The sequence below is a fragment of the Myotis lucifugus genome, unplaced genomic scaffold (assembly GCF_000147115.1).
Source record: "Myotis lucifugus unplaced genomic scaffold, Myoluc2.0 scaffold_287, whole genome shotgun sequence".
In the NCBI taxonomy this organism is placed as follows: Eukaryota; Metazoa; Chordata; class Mammalia; order Chiroptera; family Vespertilionidae; genus Myotis; species Myotis lucifugus.
This window is the reverse complement of record NW_005871335.1, coordinates 1,256,532-1,281,071: the sequence shown is the minus strand read 5'-3', so window position 1 is coordinate 1,281,071 and position 24,540 is coordinate 1,256,532. Positions and strand designations below refer to the sequence as shown.

The window sequence follows — 24,540 nt, the reverse complement described above, 5'->3', positions numbered from 1 at the left end:
TTCAGTCCTTCAGTCCTTCATTCACTCCCCTGTGAGAGGGAAGATAGCTCTTCCTCTTTCCTCACTCAGGCGTGTCTCCTGGGATTCGTCTTTGACTCTGAGGAGGCATGATGGAAAGTTGAGCTTTCTGCACCTGCCTGGGGCCATAGAAGGATGTTTTTGAGACAAAATTAGAATGTGCAATTAAGACAGGGGATGCTAAGAGGGAGAACGGTTTTTAGAAAACACTGTTCTGCGCACTTTTGCCTGTACCTGCAGGTGAATTCAAGCTGGCCGTGCCTCTGGGTTGGCTGTGGCAGGAAGGGGGCCCACTGGGCTTGGCCTCTACACTTAGGGTACAGTTGCTGGAAACCAGTTCTCTGGGCAGGTCACCGGGAGGAGACAGCCTCCTTCGTACATGAGCTGACTGTTTCAGTCACAGGGTAAAAGGAGTAACCAGCATTTATTAACCCCCTACTGTGTAGCAGCCACTTGACCATCATTACTTCACCAATCCTCTCCAAACTCATTCAGAAAAATTCCAGGGAAAGAACTGATTGGTCCAGCTTAGGTCAGGTGGTGCCCACCTTGGAGCAACCACCTTGACTAAGAGAGCAGGGTCACCTAAACAATTTCTGCCCAGGGGTAGTCAGTTCCCAGAGATTGGGGCAGTTCCTAGAAACAGAGATGGGTGGACAACCAGTGGGACCATATTACATCAGAGCATGTAGATTACGCTGGACGATGGAACCACACTGCACTTAATTGTCTCCCTGTTGGACATTTCTTATTGCTACGCTTTTGAGATTATGAATAATGCTTCTGTGTATTTCTTTGTGCATAAATATATTTTCCATAGTTAGAATTGTTTTCTTTATAGACCTTTCCAGATGTGGAATGTGGCTTAGAGTTTATGTGGGTCTTTAAAAATTAGATTATCCAAATACCAACACTGATTTTATAGCTGTTGCCATAGAAACTGTTTTTTATGTTGCTAGGCAATTGGTAAAAAAATAAAATTAGGTAGTGAAGACTAGTAAAAAGACACAGTCTGTCTATAGAGCCAACAATCTGGAGTTAGCTCAGCTTTTAACCGGCTTTGTGACCTTGGGCAGGTTGTTCAACCATTCTGACCATTCTCTGTTCTTCCAAAAATAGGATAAACATAGTTTTCCTAACTGGGTTATTTGGAGGAGTAGGGAGGATATATAAAAAGTGAAACCAACCATTATGGGGCCTGAAATGTAGTAAGTTTTCTACAAATTGTACTTTTTAAATTGTATCTTAAATGTTTTGATGGGTATAGTAATCACTTTTTATCATGAGATTAATACACGTCAAAATAGACCATTCACAGCCTCATAGAATGCAAGAGACCTTAGCCCACCACTATCTCTAAATGTTGTCTACTGAGATATCTCCATCTCAAAGAAAAGCTTTACCTAAGTATACAGCACCCATGAACTAGGAAAGGGTCAGAGGTCTGAGCCACCCCCCTGCACTGCTCTCTCAGGGTCTGACTGCCACCAGGTAGCATGCTGGCAGGCCTTGGGGTCACACGGAATATGTAGAACTAATTATTTCTCCTCCCACTAGACAACATGCTTCTTCTCCCAGCCCAACACCAAGCCCTTATTGAGCTTTTTAGTTTATATGTGGAAGAGGAAATGGAAGCACTTTTATTCCAAGGGTCAGAGAGACACAAGGCCCTGGCCTTCAGGACCATGGACAGTGGCATGCCCAGCGTGTGGTGAGCCAGACACTTATTTTTTTAAATTTCTTTATTGTTGAAAGTATTACAGGTGTCCCATTTGTTTGTTTGTTTGTTTGTTTTTTCCATTGACCTCCTCCACACCACACCCACCCCTCCCAGGCCTTCACCATTCTATTGTCTGTGTCCATGGGCTATGCAGTTAATCACTCCTCACCCACCTGCCCACCGCCACCTTCCCTCTGAAATTCATCAGTCTGTTGGAGCCAGACACTTTAACTTGGCCACACCGACAGTATACACCCCAGCAGCTCAATGAGTTTACCACCTACAGAGAGTTTACACATACAGGATGGTCACCAAATCTGGGGACACTGATGAATAACCTAATCAATGGTTTATTGCTAGTACATGATGATACATAATAAAATATTATCTATTTTTCTGGTGATGTCCAAAGAAAGACGAGGACAGTTCTACCTGAGTAAAGGGTGTAGTCATTGACTTTAGTCTTGAAAGATGGGGCCAAGTGGACTAGGAGGGGCTGGACATTCCAGGCAAGAGAAGCAACATGTACAAAGATCCCACAAGGGCCCCAAGGCCCAGTACCAGTCTCTCTTGCTCTCGCTGTCCACCCAGAGAGACAGCCTGCCCTACATCTCTGAGGACTCCAGACTGGGTGTGAGTCCAGATTTTCCAGGCAGGAGTGTAATCCCTTATCAAAGGATATGGCTATCCTTTGAAGACAAAGAAAGGATCTATAAATGTTCAGAAGAAGCTGAGCGATAATAGATTCATCTCTGCATGCTGGCTTTTAGCTCCCTATCTGGTTCGTGTGTGTTTTTCTTTCCACAACCGAATCCTCTGGGTGGAAATTCTAAACCGTAGACTCCATAGAAGGCTCAGTTAATGAGTTGGGTGTCCAACACCTGAGCATGTGCTCTCAAAGCCCACTTTTTGAGTCTTCACTTTATTTCATTGGCCTCCTCGTTCTCAAGATAAGCCTTACCATTCACTTCTTTGTTAATTTCTTTAATATTTACTGAGTGCTCAGTGTATGTGAAGCACGGTGAAAAGTCCCAAAGAGGCAACAGGGAGCAAGCTCCTTGTCTTGCCTTCATGGAGGAAACAGGTATTTATCAAATAATCTTATACCCATAGACACATACCAATAAGGCCTGGAAACAAGGAGTATTTTATTTTTAACAAACCGAGGAGGTAGAGTCATCTGTGTTTCTAGGCTTCATGGGCACACCATATAATTACAAACTGGGTTAACAAAAAGCTCAGAAGTCTACGAGGTGCTTAACAGAATGACTTAGAATGAGGATTCTGGAATATTAGGGCCATTAGTGACAGAGCGTAGTGGGAATGGTAACATAGGTGGTTAGTAGCTGGGAGAAACCAAGGTCCTGACCTTCTAGTCCGGCTCCTTCTCTAGAGCTCAGAATATAAATTGGTGAATAAATTGAGAGCCAAGAAGTGGTCATTGGGAGCTACCTCTATCTCTCCAGCACCCTCCTCTCCTCGCCTGGGAGCCAGCTCTCCTACTCTCCTCTGTCTTCTGGGAAGCCCGACTCCAACCCCAAAGCGTTTGGGTCAAATCTGGGGCCGCAGGTCTAGCGCTAACCCATCTCAGAAGCTCCGCTTAAACCCCGGTGTTTGCTCTGCACTTAAAGGAGTGGAGGCCGCCAAGTGAGCATTTAGCAGGACGTTTCATGCTGCTTTTCCTTGCCAGGAAAGCCTACCCCTCCTTCCTCTCCCCAGTTTTCCCCAGAGCAAAATAGAAATTATCTTAACTCCCTTTACTTAAAAACCAACAACCTGTAAAAGAAAGCTGGCTGCCTCTGTTATTACTGCTTACCAAGCGAAGGGCAGAGACCCCGGGCAATGGGAGTTTCAGGTCAGGGATAAGCAGGGCGCTCTAGACAGTCTCTGGGACAAAGGCCAGCAAGAGCCTCACCCTTGGGGAGACTCGTAGTCCAGGTCACCTCATAGTCTGATGGGGAGAACACCCTTCTGCCCTCATTGGGCCCCGGTCTGACGGGAGAGACGCAGCCCTGTCCCGGAGAATCCTAATCGGATGAGACAGGCAAAGCTCTGTCCAGAGAGAGTGCGCAGTCCGGTGAGGGAGACAGGTGGCTGTCTTTCTTTGCAGATGAAAAGCTGCAGCTCAGAGCCATTGCCAAGCTCAGCACAGATCTATGGCCGCAGAGCTCTGCAGGAGGCCACTGTGCTGATGTGCCCAAGCTTTGCAGCCCCACCCAGAGCGAAGGCTTTCCCCACCCCGTCCCAGTGTCACCTGGCTCAGCCTCCTGGCCTGGCACCTGCCCCAGGTGAGCCCCATTCACGGGAGGCAGCCCTGGTGGGTGCAACAGCCAGCCCAGCAGGGTGTTAATAATGCACACCTCACAGAGCTGCTAATTAAACTTTAATGTCCTGCCCAAGAAGCAGCAGGTCTCATGCAGGACAGGGCTCGGGCTCTGGGGAATTCAGCAGAAGTTTTGCAGCAGCTGCCAGGTTCTCAGAAGCAGGTCCTCCATAAGTCCAAACATGCCAGGTGACGTGATACCCCCCTTACACAAACCAAGGCAGGTCTCCAGCCCCTTGGGTGAAAGGAAGTTGTTTTTCTGAACCTGTTCAACGTGGCAGCTACGCTTTCTATATTAACTTACTTCCTGTAATCCTACCTGTAACCCTGAGATAACCACAGCCTAAGTCCAAAGTTCCTGCTTTATCCCCTATTCCATGATGCCTCTTGGACATACTCAAAAAATCCCCTGGAGTTGGGGGGAGTGGGAGGGAAACCATGCAGACACTAGGCACGTGATAACCCTTCAGAGCATGCTCAGTGGACCCAAGTAGCTAAAGAGAAAGTTGAGTGTGAAATCTGGGGGGTTCAGACATAATAAAAAAATAAGCCAGTGATCCTTAAGCATCAGGGCTCATAAGACTCACCAGGGAGTCTTACTTAAAACCCAGGTCAGCCTGACCGGTGTGGCTCAGTGGTAGAGCATCGACCTATAAACCAGGAGGTCACAGTTTGATTCCCAGTCAGGACACATGCCGGGGTTATAGGCTCGATCCTCAGTAGGGGGTGTGCAGGAAGCAGCCAATCAATGATTCTCTCTCATCATTGATGTTTCTATCTCCCTCTCCCTCTCCCTTCCTTTCTGAAATCAATAAAATATATTATACAAATAGATAAATAAAACCCAGGTCAGCCTGGCCGGTGTGACTCAGTGGTTGAGTTTCAACCCATGAACCCAGAGTTCATGGTTTGATTCCCAGTCAGAGCGCATGCCCTGGTTGTGGGCTTGATTCCCAGTAGGGGGCGTGCAGGAGGCAGCCAATCAATGATGTTTCTCCTGGATGTCTCTCTCTCTCTCTCTCTCTCTCTCTCTCTCTCTCTCTCTCTCTCTCAAATCAGTAAAAACATATTTTTAAAATGAAAAAATAAAATCAGACAGCGATGGCTTTGCACGTGGCCCTGGCCTTCAGGGAAAGGTGATGGAAGAAGGCAAGAGCTTTGGGGGGACTCTGGCAGCTCAACAGCCATGAAAGGTTAAGCTGAACGGAGCCTGAGGGCTTGTCAAGTCCTCCTCCCTTGCTTCTAGGTGAGAAAAGTGAGGCCCAGCCAGGGAAGTCACCTGCCCAAGGCCTCGGGACTGGGGGCTTCCAACCCCCAGGCCACCACTCCTTCCAGCCGGGGGCATCTCTCCAACAGCCTGCACCGTCCCACTTACTAAATCCTCTCCGATCCTGGACTTGGAGGGGGAAGAGGCACCACATAAAATATGCAGTTTTTAAAATGTCAGGTCAGGAGAGCGTCTTAACATAATCCCAGGTGGAGGCATTAGCATGTGTGCCCCTCACACTGCCTGCCCAGGCCTGTGGACATGTCTAAAATCGGAAATGTTATTAGGAGCTGAGGTGATGGGGAGCCCGCTGAGGAGCGCACGGGTGAGGGGAGGCCGTGGCCCAGGCTGAAGGCGAGGGGCGGGCAGGGGCTGGAGCAAAGGGAAATCGCTTGGGGTTTTTCTCACCAGGAAGCACACGGGCGATATTCGAATTCTTGGCAAGAAGGAGCCTAATAGTTGAAGAATCCAAAATGAAGGGCTCACTAGTGAATTCTAATCAGCCCTGCTGGCAAATTGCTGGGTGACATTGGGGACATCACCTTCTACCCCTCGATTTTCCTTATATGTAAAGTACATGTTTGGAGTTGGGTGATCTCCAGAGCTCTCACCCCAGCTCTGACATTCTTTTTGTGTCTCCCTTAAGCCATTGAGCAGTCCCTGAGCTAGTGCCTCCTAGAAAGGACATTCGGGCGAATGCTGGCTGCCTCGACACTCCCCGCCCCGCCCCGCCCCCCAATGTTCCTCACTGATGCTTTACCTACACGTTGGCTCTGGCTCACCAGCCTCCATCTCGGCACCTCCCAACAAGCATACTGGCCTTCCTGGGGCCAGACCCTTGGCTCACCACCTCCCGGGACCTTCTGTCCCTGCCCTTGGAGCCTCTGCCCTGTACTGAGTCCCAGGCCCTGTGCCCTGAGGTGTATCAAGCACACATTTGTGCACAAGAATTCTCTGTTTCCCAGCAAAGTCCAAGTTGGGAGAGATGTTAGCATTCACCTAGTCCCGTGGTCGGCAAACTGCGGCTCGCGAGCCACATGCGGCTCTTTGGCCCCTTGAGTGTGGCTCTTCATAAGCCTTAGGAGTACCCTAATTAAGTTAATAACAATGTACCTACCTATATAGTTTAAGTTTAAAAAATTTGGCTCTCAAAAGAAATTTCAGTCGTTGTACTGTTGATATTTGGCTCTGTTGACTAATGAGTTTGCCGACCACTGACCTAGTCCAACTCCCCTCCCACAGGAGTAATCCACATAGCCTGTTGTTTAGGCCACAGGAAGTAGAAAAATGGGTAAGATCGGAAAAAGAGATGAGGGCCAATCTGCGGAAGGATTTTGTACGTTATCATGTCAGCCAGTGTCACCCAAAGAGAAGTCCATGGGACCATAATCCCATACAGCAGCCATGGATCCCATGGTGGCCTTGGAGGTCTGGCCCGGTAAGGAACCTGCACAGGTGCTGCCAGGGCCCTCCTGCGGTCAGGCCCTTTCTGCAAACACCGGTGACTGTCTGCCTGGGAGGTTCTCTGGGCACAGGGACGTTCCAGGCCTGAGCAGGAGGCACGTGGGAAGTGCTGGGGTGTTAACACTACAGGGGCAGCTCTCAGCCCATGAGAAGTAGTGTGAGCAATGAATGGCCAGCTTCCTCCCCCTCTGGTATGACAGCCCTGCGGTGTGTTCTTCACCATCCCAGGAGGTCCCCTGGGGCCTAAACCCCAGTCACCACAGCAGGTTGCCTTCCTGCCCTGCCTCACTTCTTTACCTTCCTACTGGGGCTTCCTGGAGTCACTCCCAAGTATACCCTTACCTTCTGGAAGGATCCAGCCCAAGACAGAAATGGTGTATAATCTGCCCCTCTTGCAGGTTCACAACGCATATTAAAGGCTCTGGCAGTCCTGCTAAATAAATAAATAAATGTTTAACTGTTTAGCCCAGCATGTCTAACCTATTGGCCACTGAGTGTTTACTTCCCTTAAGCATCTCATAGAAATCGTGTTTTCTTTGTAAAATGCTCTGCAGACAATTAGGCACAACTGGAGCCTTGCTTTATTTTTTTAATATATTTTTATTGATTTCAGAGAAGGAGGGAGAAGGAAGGAGACAGAAACATCAATGATGAAAGTCATTGATTGCCTCCTGCAGGGCTCCCACTAGGGATCAAGCCCACAACCCGGGCATGTGCCCTTGACCGGAATTGAACCCGGGACCCTGCAGTCCACAGGCCGGCGCTCTATCCACAGAGCCAAACCGGCTAGGGCCTGGAGCCTTGCTTTAGACAGACTCAGTGGGCAATGGCTTGCCCGTGGTAGAAACATAACTGTTCGCAGTGTTAGCTGCATGCCACTTTTGTGTGGGTGTTTTAGGACTCATACATTGTCACCGCCACCCTGTGATGGTGGACAGAGACAGTACTCTTATACTCACTCTACAGATAAGGAAACAGACTCAGTGAGACTGAGGGACGTGCTCTAGGTTCTAGAGCTAGTAAGTGGCAGATTCAGGACTGCTGACTCCATGCCCCTTTACAATGGCTATCCTAGTGAGCAGCAGGACCAGCAATAGCATCCATGTCCCCATCTTCCTAGTCAGTGAGGGTTCCTGTGGGTGAGCAAGGGCTGTGTGAATGCCAAGGGAAATGGGAGGAAAGTGGCAAGGCTACAGTGGGCACCCTCTATAGGAGTCATGTCCCTTGTTCTGATCCTGGTGCCCCGACACACACACACACACACACACACACACACACACACACATCGCCTCACATTTGCTATCAGTGGCCTGAAATCACTCTCAAGGGATGTTTTACAGGGCCTGGGTCAGCTGGAGACTTAAACAACACACAACACTTTATTCACACACACGTCCATGGATTTCCAGACAGGCATGCCCTCAGATACATATATTCAAGCGTGTGTACACATGCTGGCATCCATATAACATTTAATTCACTTTATTGTTATTACCATTCTAGACCTCTGGACTGTATGACCCACAAGGGTAAAGGCTGAGACGCTCTCTTTCAGCTGAGAACCCCAGAGGCAAGCACAGCGTCCATCAGACAGCAGGCACTCCATAAGTATGTGGGATAAATGGATGCATCACCCCCAAGTATGCAAGTTGCACTTTTGTAGCAAACGAGAGTCACACACACACACTGGGTGGGGCAAAAGTAGGTTTCCAGTTGTGAGTACGTGACACACAGAGTTTATTCTTGTATTTTTCTTGATTAATTATTGTATTACTTTCCTTATGAACAATTTTAAACCTACTTTTCCCCACCCTGTACAAGCCCACAGACACCCCACCCCCCGTACGAGAATGCAAACACACGTGCACATGGGAACACACCTATGTGCAGACCCCAGTGCCCCGTCCAGAGCCCAAGGTCGGGACGGGGACATCACGCCCACAGACAGGAGAGCCCCAGCAGCCTCACTTAGCTCTCTGTCGATCTGCCCCAATTATAGTTGAAATAAAATGTGTCACAGCTGCTTCACTGCAGACCAACAGAGACGTGGAGGGAAAGGGAGAAATATCGGCCCAGCTTGCATTCTGGCTCACTGGTTTGGGGGAGCTTAAGGCATAAACGAGTTTGAATTTAATTGACTTTTTTATTGGGCTTTAATTCACTGGTACTTTTCCAGAGACTGACTCTGGCAGACAGATGCAGGGTGGGGACTGCCAGCTCCCCTTGCTCTCCTCCCCCCTCCCCTCCGCACCCTCAGGCCTGTGCTACACTACTTCTGCACACAGTAGCACCCCATGACAACTGAGGAGCCGTCAGTGCCTGGCCCCTGCCCGGCCCCCATCTTCTGCCCCTTCTCATCAGTCTCTCTCATCATAGCTCCCTTCCCCCCAAAGGCATTTCAATTTAATGCAATAACATTGATTGAAAGCTTGCTCTACACCAGGCCCTGCGCCGGGTGCAGGGATATGGAGATGAACAAGAACAAATCTCTGCCCTCTGGGAGCCTGAAATCAAATGGAGAGATCCGCAATGTAACAGCTACCAAAAATTAACCCGCGAACATGGTCCAGTGAGGCACAGTGTTTGGGTAAGGCTGCTTCCACTTCCTCTGGGAGGGGTGAAGAGTTTGCCAGGCAGGGTACTCCCAGGAAGGGTGTGCCAGGCAGGTGGAACAGCAGGTGCAAAGTCCCGGAGGCTGGGAGGGTATCCAGGCATTTGCCAGAGGTCCCTGTGTTGGGGTGGAGAAGGGAAGACAGGGTGCCCATGAGGGCAGTGGGGCTCAGAGGAGTGACCTCCAGCCCAGAAGGTCATTCCTGTCCCACCTTTGCCACTCACTGGCAGTGTGACTCTGGGCAAGTCATTGTCCTTCTCGGAGTCACAGCATCTTCATCTGAAACATGAAGAGTTTGAACTCATTGAGCTCAAAGAGCTTCTCTCATCCGAGGGCCTTTTTACCTTCATTGAGGTGACACTGCTCTGTTCTTCTAAGTCCCTGACTTGGTTGGTGCTGGTTTGAGTGAGTTTGAAAGAAGCCGGCCACAGAGAGCCCAGTGGGGAGCTGTGGTGGCCTGAGAATCCGAGGGTCTTGCAGAGTGAAGGGGGGTGCCTGTCCTCCTCTTGGGGCAAGGAATGCACTGGAATGCCCCAGCGGAGTGGGAGAGCAAGGCCAGCGTGGGCGCAACACAGGCGAGGTGCCCTCAACGCAGGCAGGTAATCTGGGCTGCACTTTAAAGTTTTACCATCCAGACTCACCCGGATGTTTGAAATGTCAGTGTTTCAAAGGATGAACTTTAGTACCTGGGAGATTTTCTCATTGCATGATATACACGAGGCATGACTAAAAGTGGGGACATACTTTGCAAAACAATAAAGCCCTGTGCATGTATAAACATTCACCTTTGGTATGAGGTGACCCTATATACCCATTTGCCCTGGATAGTGCCAGCGTATGCCTTTCACTCTCAAAACAGAGATGAACAAGAACAAATTCAAAAGTGTCCTCAGCCCAGCCAGTGTGGCTCCGTGGTTGAGCGTCCACCTATGAACCAGGAGGTCATGGTTCAATTCCTGGTCAGGACACATGCCTGGGTTGTGGGCTCGATCCCCAGTAGGGGGCGTACAGGAGGCAGCCGACCAGTAATTCTCTCTCATCATTGATGTTTCTCTCTCTCCCTCTCCCTTCTTCCCTGAAATCAATGAAAAAAATTTAAAGTAGCTTCATTGGGGCAATAAGGCTGTAATCACCCTGACCATTAAGCTTTTGAGGGTGGTTTGAGAGCCGGGGAGTGTCGGTGTGCACTAGGGAAACAGCAGGCTCTGGTATGGCACTGCACTGGGTGTCGAACCCAGACCTTGGGTGTCTGACTGAGCTCAGCTTTCCTGTCTGAAAAATGGGGGTCGTTCCACCTTCCATAGGAGTTGCTCAGAGAAGCAAAGGAGGTGCTGCATTAAGTACCTAACACGCTACGTTCTCAGTGCGTGTTCCCTCACCTCTGGCAATCCCACAGTGCTCGGTGCTGGCACAGAGGAGCTGGGGTGTTGAATGCACAAATGGATGCGTTAGTCAAGCGCCAAAGCAGAAGTGGGGGCTCCTCTGCACCCCAGTTCCCTCTTCTGTTGAATGAGCCGAGACATTCTGAGGATTCTGTGGCTCCTCTATCGTGGGTGGAGGGTTCATTTCTTTTTCCAGCCCCACCCAGTGCCTTCTCAGAGTCGTTGTATTGATTTTTCTCCGTACTTATGCTCTTCCTCTTTTAACCGCCATTCAGCTTTTTTGTTCTTTCTTTCTCTCTTGTTGGTGGTGGTGATGGGGCCAGGGGCGGGTCTTCATCTTTGTTTCAGTGCCTCTCCTGGAAGATCGATAGAGACCGTACACTGCCTTTGTATTTCCCAGAGTCCCTCACTGCTTCCTGAACCGCCTCAGGGCAGCGGTACACATGGGTACACGCGGTACACACAGATTTAGGATCTGTGGATCTGTGTTTGGATCCTGGCCCTGCTTCTGGGCTGAGTTTGGGGTGATCATTTGCTTGTGGTGGAAGGCCCTGTGACCTCCCAGAGTCTGTTTCCCACCCCTAAAGGGGGCATAATAACACGTCAGACCAGTATGAGGGTGAAATACATACTATGGAAGCTGTCTCGGCCATACTTGGCCTTCACCCAGCACCAAGAACTCCACATCTGGTCCCACCCACCTTTCCCATCTCATCCACTGCTTTCTTCCCCTCAAACCCCGCCCGCAGGCTCACTGCTCCCAGCGCACCCCTTCGTCCCCTCCACTCACGCCTCTATCTCTAACATGCTGTTCCCTCTGCCCCTCTCCACCTTGGTGTCCTGAAACCCTCCTCCTCCACCAGCCACAGCGCAAAGCCCAGCCCTTCCCAAAGCCTCTTCGGATCCTTCAGGTCAGAACTAGCCACTCGGCCCCTCTCTGAGTCTCCTCAGTGTGTCTAACTGGCCCCCCACTTACCACATGCTGCTACTGTTCATTGTGCCTATTTGCTTACTCTCCCGACCCCCAAAGGGACCATGGGGCCCTTGAGGGGGAGCCTTATCTTGTTCATCTGTGTATCATTAATGACCTTAGAAAGTTTGTGAAACAAGGTAGGGCATGAGCAAATAAATTTAAATTTTGGTCATGATTCTAGTTTCATCTCCATGATGAACTGAGCCAATGCAAACCTATCTTCCACTAATGCACCCAGACATGCAGAACAAAGTGAAATTTTTAAAAAATGTTAGTTCAGAGCCAAGCTCAGAGAAAGGGAAATGCCAAGTGTCAGGAATGAGAGGGCCCTGAAAACCCAAGCCCGCATGAAGCCAGGACCCAGGAATAGCCATGTGCGTATAGATGTGTGTGTGCCTTTGTATGTGTGTGTGCCTGTGTGTGCATGTGTGCCTGTGTGTTCATCATGCGTTCCTGTGTGTGCACGTGTGCCTGTGTGTTCACATGTGCCTGTGTGTGTGCATGCATGTGTGTAGTGCTCTGCTCAGTTCAGATCAATGACCTGAATGCGTCTGTGTACAAGTCCCTAGCTGGACACAGGGGACCTGGCCCACTGTCCCCTCCCTCTACTCGAATGCAGAGTGCATCCTCAGGAGGCAGAGACCCTTGGGGACAGTGTCACTGCTGTTCTGAGCACCTTCTCCATCCTGTCCTGTTTAGCCTCATGACAGCCTTGTACGGTGGAGGGTATTTCAAGGACGCACTGAGGCCGGGGAAGTTAACTTAGTCCCCGACTCAGGGTGGACCCAGTATTTGAAGCAGGCATTCTGACCGTGAACCTGTGAGCTTCAATGCTATATCCATAACCTCGTGCCGCGCAGTAGGTGCGCAAACACATTTGTTGAATGAAAACCGGAATAAGTGGCCAGGAGAAGCTCACAGGGCCTTTAGGATGCTCTCTAGGGTCAGGGCCGGGTCTGGCATCACGGGTGGAGAGGGCCCAGCATCCAGCCCAGCTCTCCGTAGAGGGCGCCAACTTTAAAGTCAATGGATCCCCTGGCCTGGAGGTTCTGGGAGATGGTTTCTCCCGTCTCGGGATGATTGCATCTGGCCTCATTTCCTCCGAGGCTCCTCTTGATTTTTTTCCCCTCCCCGCTGTGCATCTGGCTCTAATTCCCTTCCCGGGTCTCATTTGGTGGTTACCACTTACTTTCTAAAATGCGCCATTAGGCATCTGATGTATAGTATGTTCGGTAGGTGGCCATGCTGGTGCTCCGAACCGTTTGGGGAAATAAAGAGGCCACCGCCATCTGCTGGGAGCGCTGCCTGCTGCCAGGGGTGCCAGCAGGCCTCTTGGGTCTCTATGGGCCCAGCTGGGGGAAGGCGGGCTGTCCCCCCATCCTCACAGCCCCCCTTGCGGGGACATAAGCCCCGGAGTAGACAGCCTGCTGACTGCCCCTGTCTCCACACACAGCTTGAACATCAGAGCTGGTGACAGAGAGATGAAAGAGATGCCTTTCCTACGCTTGCGGCTTCACTGTGTGTGACCTAGGGCCTGGTCCAGACTAGCTGGGGGGGGGGGGGTGCGGTCACAGCTGCAGCCGAGTGGGTCCGGGGGCGGTGAGGGCCACCAGGGGGAAACTGTGCCTTTGCAACGTGGACACACACCTCTCCAGCACCATGTACCTCTATGAACCATGGGAATGACCTGGGGCACAAGGGCCCAGTGGTTACACATCAGAATTGCTTGGGATTCCTCTAGAATCCTGGACTTTTATCAATGGAAGGATCTTTTGTCGATTTTTTTCCCTGTCTTTTAAGCCAGGCTGACCCATTCAGACACCCCTCCCCTAGCCATGGCCCAGAAATGGGACCCTCCAGTGGGGGCTGCTGTTATGGGAGGTCTTGTCCACTTGCTAAGGTTCTACTTTGAAGACGGCTGGCTCAGGGGGTGGGCCGTGCAGATGTACTCGCTTTATGCAGCCTGGGAACAGCTAGGTTGTGTGCAAATTTATCTTTCTTCATAAAACAAATTGCAGCGTAATGTCTTGCAGGCATTCTCTTTTCATTTAAATTATTTATTCAGCAAACTTCCATGGAGTACCTATGCTAAGCTAGTCTCTGCATAGAGCACTTGGGTAAACAGGACATAATCCCACGGTTTGGGGATGGAGCCAGGATAGACTCACCGCGCAGGACTGGCTCTCGCCCACCCAGTCATTTGCAACGTTGGCACCTCTAGTGCGGAGGGGTCCCTGGCCCTGGGTGCTATCCTCTCCTCAGGGATAGTCCAAATTCAGTGGGCACAGTAGCTGCTCCCTTGTCTCAACACAAAACAGCTCTGCAGGGCCACCCATCCCCGAGGGTGTGACTAGCCCCTTTCCTCAGATGAGGCATCAGAAGTTCAGGGAACTTAAGTCACCAGCCCAAGCTCACGTGGCTCGGGCCTGGTGGGACCAGGATCCCCACTTGGATCTGTCCCAGTAAAAAGCCTGCAATCTCTCTTCACCCCATGATGCCTCTGCAAGTCACTCACCCTCTCTGAGCCTCAGTTTCCTCACCTGCAAATGGAACAATAGAGTCTATGTTGCAAGCTTGTTGTATCATTTTCATCACAGCTGTCTCTACCCCTCCTGTCTGCATCTGGCTTTGTGGCCCAGACTAGGGCGAGGCAAGCGAGGCGCCCCCCTGCACACTGGGTATCTCCCAGGAGGGTACAACATTTAAGGAAGATCTCCCTCTCCAGTGAGTGTGAGTGCAGCCCCCAGAAGTGAGGGTCTCCTTAAATTCCTCTCCCTGGGCACCTCACCTGCCTCCTCCTGGTCCAAGCCCTGACTTGGAGGTGAGGAGGCGCAAGTGGGGCTGGGGAGTGTGGAGGGGACAGGAAAGGCAGGCCGTGTGCCACGCTGGTGTACGAGCAGGAGCTGACAGCAGGCCCTGCTGCGGAGGCACACGGCTCCCCCGCAGCAAAGGGCGGACCTTGTCGTGGAATTCTTCCTTGAGAGCTGAGTTCTATACATCGATGTGCATATGTCAGTGATGGTCTCACAGCTGCTCTGCCCGGACAGCTCATGCGGTACCTGAGGGCAGTGTCCACATCCTAGTTATCTTTGTATTCCCGGAACCTAGCCGGGTATTAGACATGGGATGCTTGCTCCTTAGATGGTGAATGAATTAAAGAATGCTTTGTCTTTCATTTTGCAAACCTTTCATCATCTTAGGCCCTTTGAAACATTGGTCATCAGTCCTGGAACTGTGGTACAAGGAAAATTACTCTCCTGGGAGGCCAGGCCAGCAATCTGAGGCAGGAAGGCATAGAGACACGCAACCAATATTAGCCCGATTTTAAAAGCTAGTAAATGGCAGAATCAGGATTTGGTTCCAAAGGTTACACTTGCTCCACTCTAGTGCAGGGCCCAAGTCTGAAGAAAAAAAATACACACACACACACACACACACACACACACACACACACAAACACACTAGAGGCCCAGTGCACAAATTCATGCACAGGTGGGGTCCCTCGGCCTGGCCAGTGATCGAGGCCGATCAGGGCCATCTTGCCCAGTCCTGATCAGGGACGATGGGGCCGGCTGGCAGGGGAGGGAAGGCGGGAGGGCTCCAGGGCATGTCCAGCCTTCTTGCCCAGTCCTGATCAGCCGGACCCCAGCAGCAAGCTAACCTACCTGTCAGAGTGTCTGCCCCCTGGTGGTCAGTGCACATCATAGCTACTGGTTGAGCGGTCAACCAAATGGTTGAGCCATCAGTCGGTCACTTAGCATATTATGCTTTTACTAGAGGCCCAGTGCATGAAATTCATTCATGGGGAAGGGGGGGCAGGGGGAGAGGGGTCCCTCAGACCGGCCTGCACCCTCTCACAATCCGGGACCCTTCAGGGGATGTCCAACTGCCAGTTTAGGCCCAATCCCGCAGGGATCCCTCTTGCAATCCGGGACCGCTGGCTCCTAACTGCTCTGCCTGCCTGCCTGCCTGCCTGATCACCCCTAACCACTCTGCCTGCCTGTCTGATGCCCCTAACTGCCTCTGCCTCAGCCCCTACCACTGTGGCTTCGTCCGGAAGGACGTCTGGAAAGACGACCCGTTCGGCTGTCCAGTCTAATTAGCATATTATGCTTTTATTATTATAAGATTATATAGGATATATATTTGACATATACATAGTCCTTTCTCTGCCTCAGTCACCAGCTAGAGTCCCTTCTACCTAAATCCCCTCAAATAGTGCCCCTCCTATTGCCCTGGGGCACCTGCCCAACCCTTCCCCCACTTTCAGTTATTGCCCCTTAGTACAGAAACACTGGCACAACCAGCAGAGTTTACATTCTTCCGGCACAAGGATGGCAAATGGGATTCATCTCGCTCATAATGGCAGCCGGAATTGTGGGGCTGAAAGAAACCACAGACCCAGAGGGAAAGGGTGTTGAGGCCCATTGATCATGTCTACTGAGGACCGAGGAAGGGGAGTGGCATCGTGCATGCTGGGGGCTGCCAGCCGGGCCTCAATTCCAAATGCCAGGAAAGCAATCTGAATCCACTGCTGAGAACCCTCCGTGTCTGTGGGTCTGCGATGGTTCTTACCACTCATCCCACAAGCTTTGCTGCTAAAATTACATGCCACAGCCCCTCTAGCCCTCCCCTGGGGAAGAACTGGAAGACAGTGGCATCCTTGGAGGGGTCCCTGAAGAAGATGAAATGGCTTCCAAGTGTGCAAACATGAAATGGGTCAGAATGTGGCGTGAGGATTTCAGTGCCGCGTGGGTAGTTACTCATTTGACCTTTTTCTTGATCAGCTTTTAGAATCCGCCTGCCTGGAGACTGCTTTTAGCCTTGGCATTAATTGGAACATCTGCTTTTCCTCTGTCAACATCATAAGGCACCATTTGGTTTTGACTGATGCATCGTTCTCAATGCAGCCCTGTAGAATAATGCAAAATTAAGCCAGAAACACAACAGCACACATTCCTAGCCCCCTCCCTTCTGCCTCCCTGTCTCACACCTGCTCCAAAGAAGGGCGATCCCCAGAAGGTGTGTAGTGGGGCAGGTGCAAAGAGTGGCCCGTGTCTTATCTCAGGGTTGGTTATCCGGGTATAACACACTCACGGGGGAGCGTGAAGCCCACCTGAGCCCCTGGGATAGGTGCTGGAAACCTGCAGGAGACGTGAAGTTCAGACCAACAGAAATATCCAGGAATATTCTGCCAGGAATACCCAAGGAATGTTCCAGAAAGGATCTGGGCATGCCACAAGAAAACCACGTGGGCACAGATTCCTGTAGGTCCAGTGGGTCACAGTTAGAGGTGGACATAGGACTATAGTCACAGGGTCAGGCCAGCAACTGTGAAAAGGACGCGTCACGGGGGCCATGAACCCAGAAACCACATCCTGTAGAAGCGCAGATTCCAGAACTCGGGTGCAGAGTCCCTACTAGTAATAATTACATTCGCTAACTTTATTAAGTGAGTCCCCTCGGCCTGCACTGTCATCATCTCATGAGTATTCAGAACATAGACTAAGACGTGCCCCGCTTGAACCAGCTCGCAGGGAGGGTGGCCCGGCAGACTGATGCTGGGTGGTGCCCAGTGCTGTGGGAACGCACGGAAGAAAGCTGCCTGGTGAGCAGCGATGGGGAGGCTGTGGGGGGCTGTTGCAGAATCCTCCAAACAGCTGGGTGTGGCAGGACTCGGTGCCACCTCCTCTGGGCATCTGGGCGGCTGTGCCTTGGACACACCCCATCCCCAGTCTGCTTTGCCTGGGAATTGGAACAAGCTGGCAGCAGGAATAGCAGTAGGGTTAGAGGGAGGGAGTGGGGCAGCAGAGGGAGGGGTAATGGGACTGTGGGCAGTTTGCGGCCACACTTTCTCCTTCACTTTTTATGAGCTTCTGCCCTCCTTGAAGTCAGGGAACCCCTCCTGAGTCCGGTTCCCACAGCTTAGCGTTCACTACTCAGGGTCAGCCTTGGCGGGCTAGAAATGTGCTCTTTTTATTTTTATTTTTTCAAATATATTTGTGTTGACTTCAGAGAGGAGGGGAAATGGAGAGAGAGATAGAAACATCAGTGATGAGAGAGAATCATGGATCAGCTTGGGCATATGCCCTTGACCGGAATCGAACCATGACCTCCTGGTTCATGGGTCGACGCTCAACCACTGAGCCACATCAGCCGGGCAAGTTCTCTTTTTATTAATCCATGTGCCCTGGCCCCATTGAGAGTGAGCAAATCAGAGACCCAGGCTCGGGGGTCGGGGCAGGTGCCTCTAAAACTGACATGGCTTTTCTTGGACCTCCTCTCAGTCACCACATCTCTGTCTTAATAAGCATCTACTCTCTGACAGCTAAGCTGCATTAGTCATTGTGAACAGTGTCTGGCACACAGTAGATGTTCAGCCAAGATAATGGGACTCCAACGACTGTGTTCTTCCAAAAACCCTGCCTGCCGTTAGTAGAACCCATAGGTGTCTTGCTGGGGGTATTAGGTTCTGGAAGCGGAAGAGAGCTAGCATGGTGGACAGATAGGCGGGGCTCAGCAGGCGGCCACCCTGACAGCATCCACATGGCCCTGCTAAGACCAGAAGCCCATCTGAGGGATGTGTCACAGCCTGCTAAATACCATTGGTGGCGGCCACTAGGGAGGATTCTGCAACAGCCTCCCACATCCTCCCCATCACTGCCCACCAGGCAGCTTCCTTCTGTGCGTTCCCACAGCACCTGGCGCCAGCCAGCATCAGTCTGCCGGGCCACCCTCCCTACGCGCTAGTTCCTCACGGGTTGACTCATCTCTGCATCCCAACGCCTGGGACAGTGCCTAAAACACAAGAGGTGTCCGTAGATGTTCACCACGCGAATGAATGGATGAGCCACAAATGCGGTCCCAGATGGACGGCATCTCAGATTCCGTTTCTGCAGCCAAACGACAGCGCTCTCCCTCCCCTGCTCCAGTGGGGCTCCAGCTTGATGCAAACCACCAGCAGCCATGCTCTCCACCTGGGCTGAAGACTGTTTTTTCTCCAAAATGCTTTCAGACCCGTTACAGCCCTTTTGATCTTTACGGCAATTCAATGGGAAGATGCTCTTACCAGCGTTTCTAAGATGAGGGAGCAAGATCCAAAGGGGATGAAATGTCTCCCCCAAATCAGTGAAGAGCCGGCACCAGACGCTGGGGCTGCCCGGTACCCAATTCCACGCCTGACTTTTTCTCTTGCCCCGACTCCTCCCACTAAGTGCCTTCTAGGGGGCCAGGTAGGGGGCCAGGTATGGGAATCCTGAGATGAGAATTCTCTGCACAGGAGCCGGACCGTGAGGGCCTCAGCAGAAAGAGCAACCACACCGTCGCTGCGTCCCATCTGTAGCTCCCATCAAGCTCAGACTCCCACCAGCCAAGCTGCCGTCCAACTTCAAAGTTGGTTCCCCACATCCCACTTTATCGCCTCAAGTTGGGCCCACTTTCGGGTTCTCCCAGGAGGTGTTGGGAGCGATTCATCAGCGGAGGTCTGGCCATTTGAACAACTTTCCAGATGAACACCTGGACCGACCGCCTTCAGGTGTCCCTCTGCCTCCCCAAGCCTCCGCCAAGAGAACCTTTGCTCGCAAAATGTTTGCGTGGATGGCGAGCACTTGGGATTCCCCGGAGCCCGGTGCTGCTTTCCCGGCCACCAGAGATCTGCAGTCGCTCGCAGCCCCTTTCTCCGGTGGCGCTCACACCTCTCCCGCTCCTGCTGCAGCTCTCTGGACAGCTGCCCAGCAGGAAAGGCCTGCGCTGTGCCTCGGGCGGCCTGTACTGAAACTGGCACAGGAAACGTCACATCCCAGCAGATGGGGACAGGGGCATGAAGAAGGGGGGCCCATTACCATATCTTACATTCAAATAACACTAACTGTTCTTCTAACAACCCAAACATATAAAGGGAAAGTCAGGAGAACCACTCTCGCGCTGCAAGACCTTGGACAAGGCGGTTAGCCTTGAAGAGCCTCAGTTTCCTCATCTGCAAATTGGGAAGAATAACATCTACATCAATGGGCCTTAAAAGAGAGAAGGTGTATGAAGCAATCAGCACCATTCCCGACTCGTGGTCAATGCTCAGTGATGGCTCATTCTTCTCTTCCCCCCCCCCCCAGAAAAGTAGCCTAGGGATATTAGCAGTGTCCTAAGAGAGATGGTGGCCCCCTAGTTGGGAAGAAGGGACAAGTTGTTGCAAAGGGACCGTGTGTCCCTCATCTCCTTCATCCCCAGGTACAGCACCTACACCATGGAGGTGCTTTTCTGGGTGTTTGTTGAAATTGCCTTTGTCATCTTATTGTGGGGCAGAGTCAGGCAACAGTCCCTGGAACATAATAATAGGTGGTCAGAAATCCCTGTGGCAGGAACAGATGATTGAGGGAGCAGATTTTTTAATGATACAGTCTTTGCCATCCAAGAGCTGGCCATCTATGGCGGCCTCCTTGCATACATCCCTCGGCTCTACTTAATTTTCAGACACATTAATTGCAACTTCAGAAAACAAAAGGCAGATTCATTTTGTGTATTGGAAGCCTGATAACCCATTTGAAGACTTTCTCACTCCCCCAGTGTGTGAAATGTGTTTGAGGAGTTAGAGAAAAACAAAACAAATGAAACTAAATAGTTGGCTTTAACATGCACGTTATTTTGCAAACAGCGTAATGAGAAACTTCAGTCATTCATTGAGAAGAAAGCTCAGTCAACTCAAGGGGCGGGGGAGGTTGATTTTAGAGGCATTTGGAGCAGTACAATTTCATTTCCTGCAAGTGTAGTAAGCGAGAAGAGACAAGAAGCCCACTGCCTAGGAGCAGCCCTAAAGGTCAGGATTAATGAATGGGTCGGAAGGTTTGAAGCTTGTAGGCCCAGTTGCGTGCCGGTAAGTGGATATATCAGCGGCCCTTCAGGGAACTGATACATAATTTATTTTCTTAAATAGGTGCGTGGTGTAGAAATGTTGGTTGCACTCTTAATTGGACCAGAAAACTATGTCTTCATGAGTACCAGCTTTTCCTAAATTTCCCAGCAAGGGCTCCACTTTGCATTTCCCGGACTCTAAGGCAGGGTGCCCCTACAGATCACGCTGAGCCTGGATACTGGCACCTGGGCCAGCAGCAGCTGCCAATCTTTCTCTTATTCCTGGATGCAATGCGCTGGGACAGGGAGCCTAGCCATTATCTTCGACCCATGGCATGTGCAAACAGATGGCTTGAGAGGAAGAGCACAGACCCAAGCCATCAAACCCAGGTCAGACCTCGACTCTGCCCCCAAACTAGCTGTGTGACCTAGGGCAGATCATGTCACCTCTCTGGGCCTTAGACTCTCCATGTGAAAAATTAGATGTTTGGGCAATAATATTTTTGTTGCCTGCATGTCCCCAGGATTCCATGCCTTTGAGATGCATCTCCCCCATTACCAAATGGGAGAGCCCTAGTGTTAGCAAAGCACCAGACTCACCTGCTGGGAACAGAGCTGGTTGGGAGGGTGTGTGGGTGTAAGCTGTAGGGACCAGAGAGCAAAGAGCACAGGCTTTGGAATTAGGCAAAGATGGATTTACCCTGGATTCTCCACTTGTCAGCTCCGTGACCTGGCTCAGCCGTTCGGGGCCTCAGTTTTCTCATCTGTAAAATGAGAGTGATGATAACAACCTGACAGGGCTGTTGCACAAATTAGTGACAGCAAATATAAAGTGAATGGCAGTCCAGGGAGAGCAGCAGAGCCAGTTGGTGACTTAAGACCTACTCGAAGAGCTACTGGAAGGCAGCGAGACCCTCTCCCTGTCCCCACATACAATGCTCTTTGACTTAGAATGGGTCAGTTGCAGATTGGGGGTATCTATCCACTGTATCCATTGGTGGATGCAATTTGGTTGTTGGGATTTAAATATAGATTTTCAAAATGAGTTGTAAGCATCAATGCATCTCCCTCCTACAGAACTCCATGGTCCCCAGATCTCATTGGTCACCCTGGGCTTCTAGCAACGGACTTAACATTATTAAGGAATTAGAGGCCCAGTGCAGGAAATTCGTGCACTGGTAGGGTCCCTAGGCCCTGCTGGCCATCAGGGCAGATCAGGGCCTTCTGGCTGCCGACCAGGGCCTTCCTTCGTTCCACGCCGCCCCCTGGTGGTCAGCGCATGTCACACTGAGCGAGCGAACTCTGGTCTCCCAGTCGAACTCCCAAGGGGACACTTTGCATATTAGCCTTTTATATACATAGATAAGCCATCAGTGGCACCCAGTGGTTTTCATCCCCTCTGACTACTTCAAGAGGAGCTTGCTACTGTGGAGACATAAGCACACAGGACAATCCCCTCATTCTTTACTTCATCTCTTACCTTCCCCCATCACCCAAAAAAGGTATCTGTCTTCTGCTGAGAAGGAGAAACAGTAACTCCACCCGCCACCCCAAGTATGGGTTCATAACCAGTAAAGATATCTCTTATGTAATCTTCCAAATAAGTCTACTTTCATTCTCTCATGTAGGCCCTACACCCACACGGCAAGATCATCGTGCCCAATTTGCAGATGAGGAAAAGCAGAGGCTCAGGGATTGTCCATTTCTTTCCCTCAACTTCATGGGGCCGTTCGTCTCTAAATTGTCACGTGCCCTGCAAAATGTTAGCAATGGAGATCCCCCCATTTTATCTCAGGATCCCCCCCATCACTCCTAGACATCCAGGTTGGAAACATGCACCATGAATTCTTACCAATCTATCCAACTAAGAGCAATGCTAGACTCTTAGCAGCCCTGCAAACCCAGCCCCGCCAGCCACGACTGATCTGTCAGCAACCCGGGGCGCAGAGATGGGCCCGGGAGATTGGCAGGTCTGAAGAAGCAGCGAGCTCACCCAACTGACAGTCTGGACTTAAATAAATTGTGGGTCTTGGCTGGGGGTGATAAGGCATAAATTCCAAGCGTGTGTTATTCTTACACATCATTATGCCCTGAGATGGGGAAGAGAGCTGCATCGTGTCCCAAGTTTATAGCAAAACTGCACTGCGCGTAAATAGCCCTCGGGCCTTTGATGTTGAGCAGAGAGGAAAATAATCCTCTCAGAAAAGCCGGGTGGAACAGAGGGCTCAGCGGGCGGGCAGGGGGCCAGATGAGGGTGCCCTGCTGGGTCTGAGCCCCTTCTCCTGCCCAAGGTAAGCTGTCTTTAGTTCCTGAAAGGATCATTTCCTCTAACACCTTCACAGAGAAGCACAAGAAAAATACTTCGGTAAAATTAAGTGGGAAGCTGAGAAGGCCAGAGCAGAGGAAGGGATAGGAGGTGTCAGCCTGAGGTCCCGCCAGAACCAGGCCAGCCGGCTGGCCAGCACCAAAGGGCGCCTCCCAGAGGTGGGCAAGAGGATGGGGCGTAGCAGCACCTTGGAGCCCATTCATTAGTTCATGTGACAAAACAGACACAGTCCCTGCTCTCTAGGAGCTTACAGTTCAGTGTAAGACACGTCCAACTAATAATCAGTTGCGTACTTTGATATGTTACTCTAAAGGAAAAAAGCAAGGGTATGAGGTCGTATACAAGGAGCCCAGTTTAAATGGAGGCTGGGAGCAGGGGCTGGGTGCCTCTGGGGATGTGGCATTTAATCCAAGGCTTGACACAGTTGGCCAGGCAAAGGGTGTGGGGAGAACACTCTAGCAGAAGAGACAGTATATAGGAAGGGCCCGTGGGGGGTGAGCTGGCTGCACATCCCAGGAGCTGAAGAAGCCCATGTGTGTGACACGTGAGAGAGGAGAGAGAGGGAGCTCCTGCCAAGCCCTGGGAGGCCCAGTGAGGATTTGGGCCTTTATCTTAAATGCACCAGGAAGCCACCGAAGGGTGTTAGGCCTCTTTATGGCGGTCCTGACTTGATAAGGAACTTGGCTGTTGTAGATTGTCCCAGCCGTCTCTCAGACACGGCTGCGGTCACCCTCGAGCTTCCTGCCCTGCCACTCTGGTTGCCACCATCCCTCACCAGGCTGTCTTCTGCGTCAGTCCACACCTGGCAACTTTGTGCATTTGCCCCAGCACCCGCCCTCAGGAGCAGGGAGCAGGAAAGATGGCACTGACACCGAGGCAGCTGCAGGAGCTGCCACCTGAGCCCGGGATGAGTGCCAGGCCTGGAAAGGGGCACCAAGGACCTGTCTGCTCCCTCCTCTACGGGAAAGGCTGATTCATGAGGCGCTGATGCAGCCAGCCCAGTGCCCAGCACAGCGCAGGCACTCAGGCAGTGATCCACTGAAGGTAGCAATGCCCCAGATCCTCCATCTCCTCTTGCAAGTAGGGAAACTGAGGGAGGCTGGTATAAAGGCAGGATCGGGTTGAACTAGGAGTCTGTGTCCCAAATGGATACGTCCTTGCTGCATAGCCTTGGACAGGTCACTCCGTCTCTCCCAGGCCTCCATTTCCTTACCTGTGAAGTCAGGCGGGTGGGCGAGATCATCTCTGAGTCCCCTTTTAGCGCTCATACCTTGTCCTCACCCTCGGAAGCTCAAAGAGGGTCGATTTTTTTATCAATGCCACACAGCATGTCTGTGGCAGGGCCGGGGGCACAGGTGACTCCAGGAGTAGACAGCATATTCTAACCCCAGCCCGGTATTCTGAAGTTCAAGTGGCAAATGGAGGGGGAGTGGGGGCTAGGATTTCCAGTGATCTGGTGCTAAGCTGCAGTGTACTTCTACTTACAAATCCCATTAGATAGACAGGAAAATTCGTATTATCAACAGTTTTGGAACCAAAGAGGTTATTGGTGGGTCTACAAAGGAAACCTCTGTTGGCGCACCCCCGATGTCACTCTGGATGTGTTCAACCC

The 24,540-nt window shown here is 51.3% G+C and overlaps 1 protein-coding gene across 1 annotated transcript in view; it reads left to right on the top strand.

The window, feature by feature from the left end:
* ASIC2 (acid sensing ion channel subunit 2) overlaps positions 1–24,540 on the top strand; it is a 203,976-nt gene that overhangs the window by 113,666 nt on the left and 65,770 nt on the right.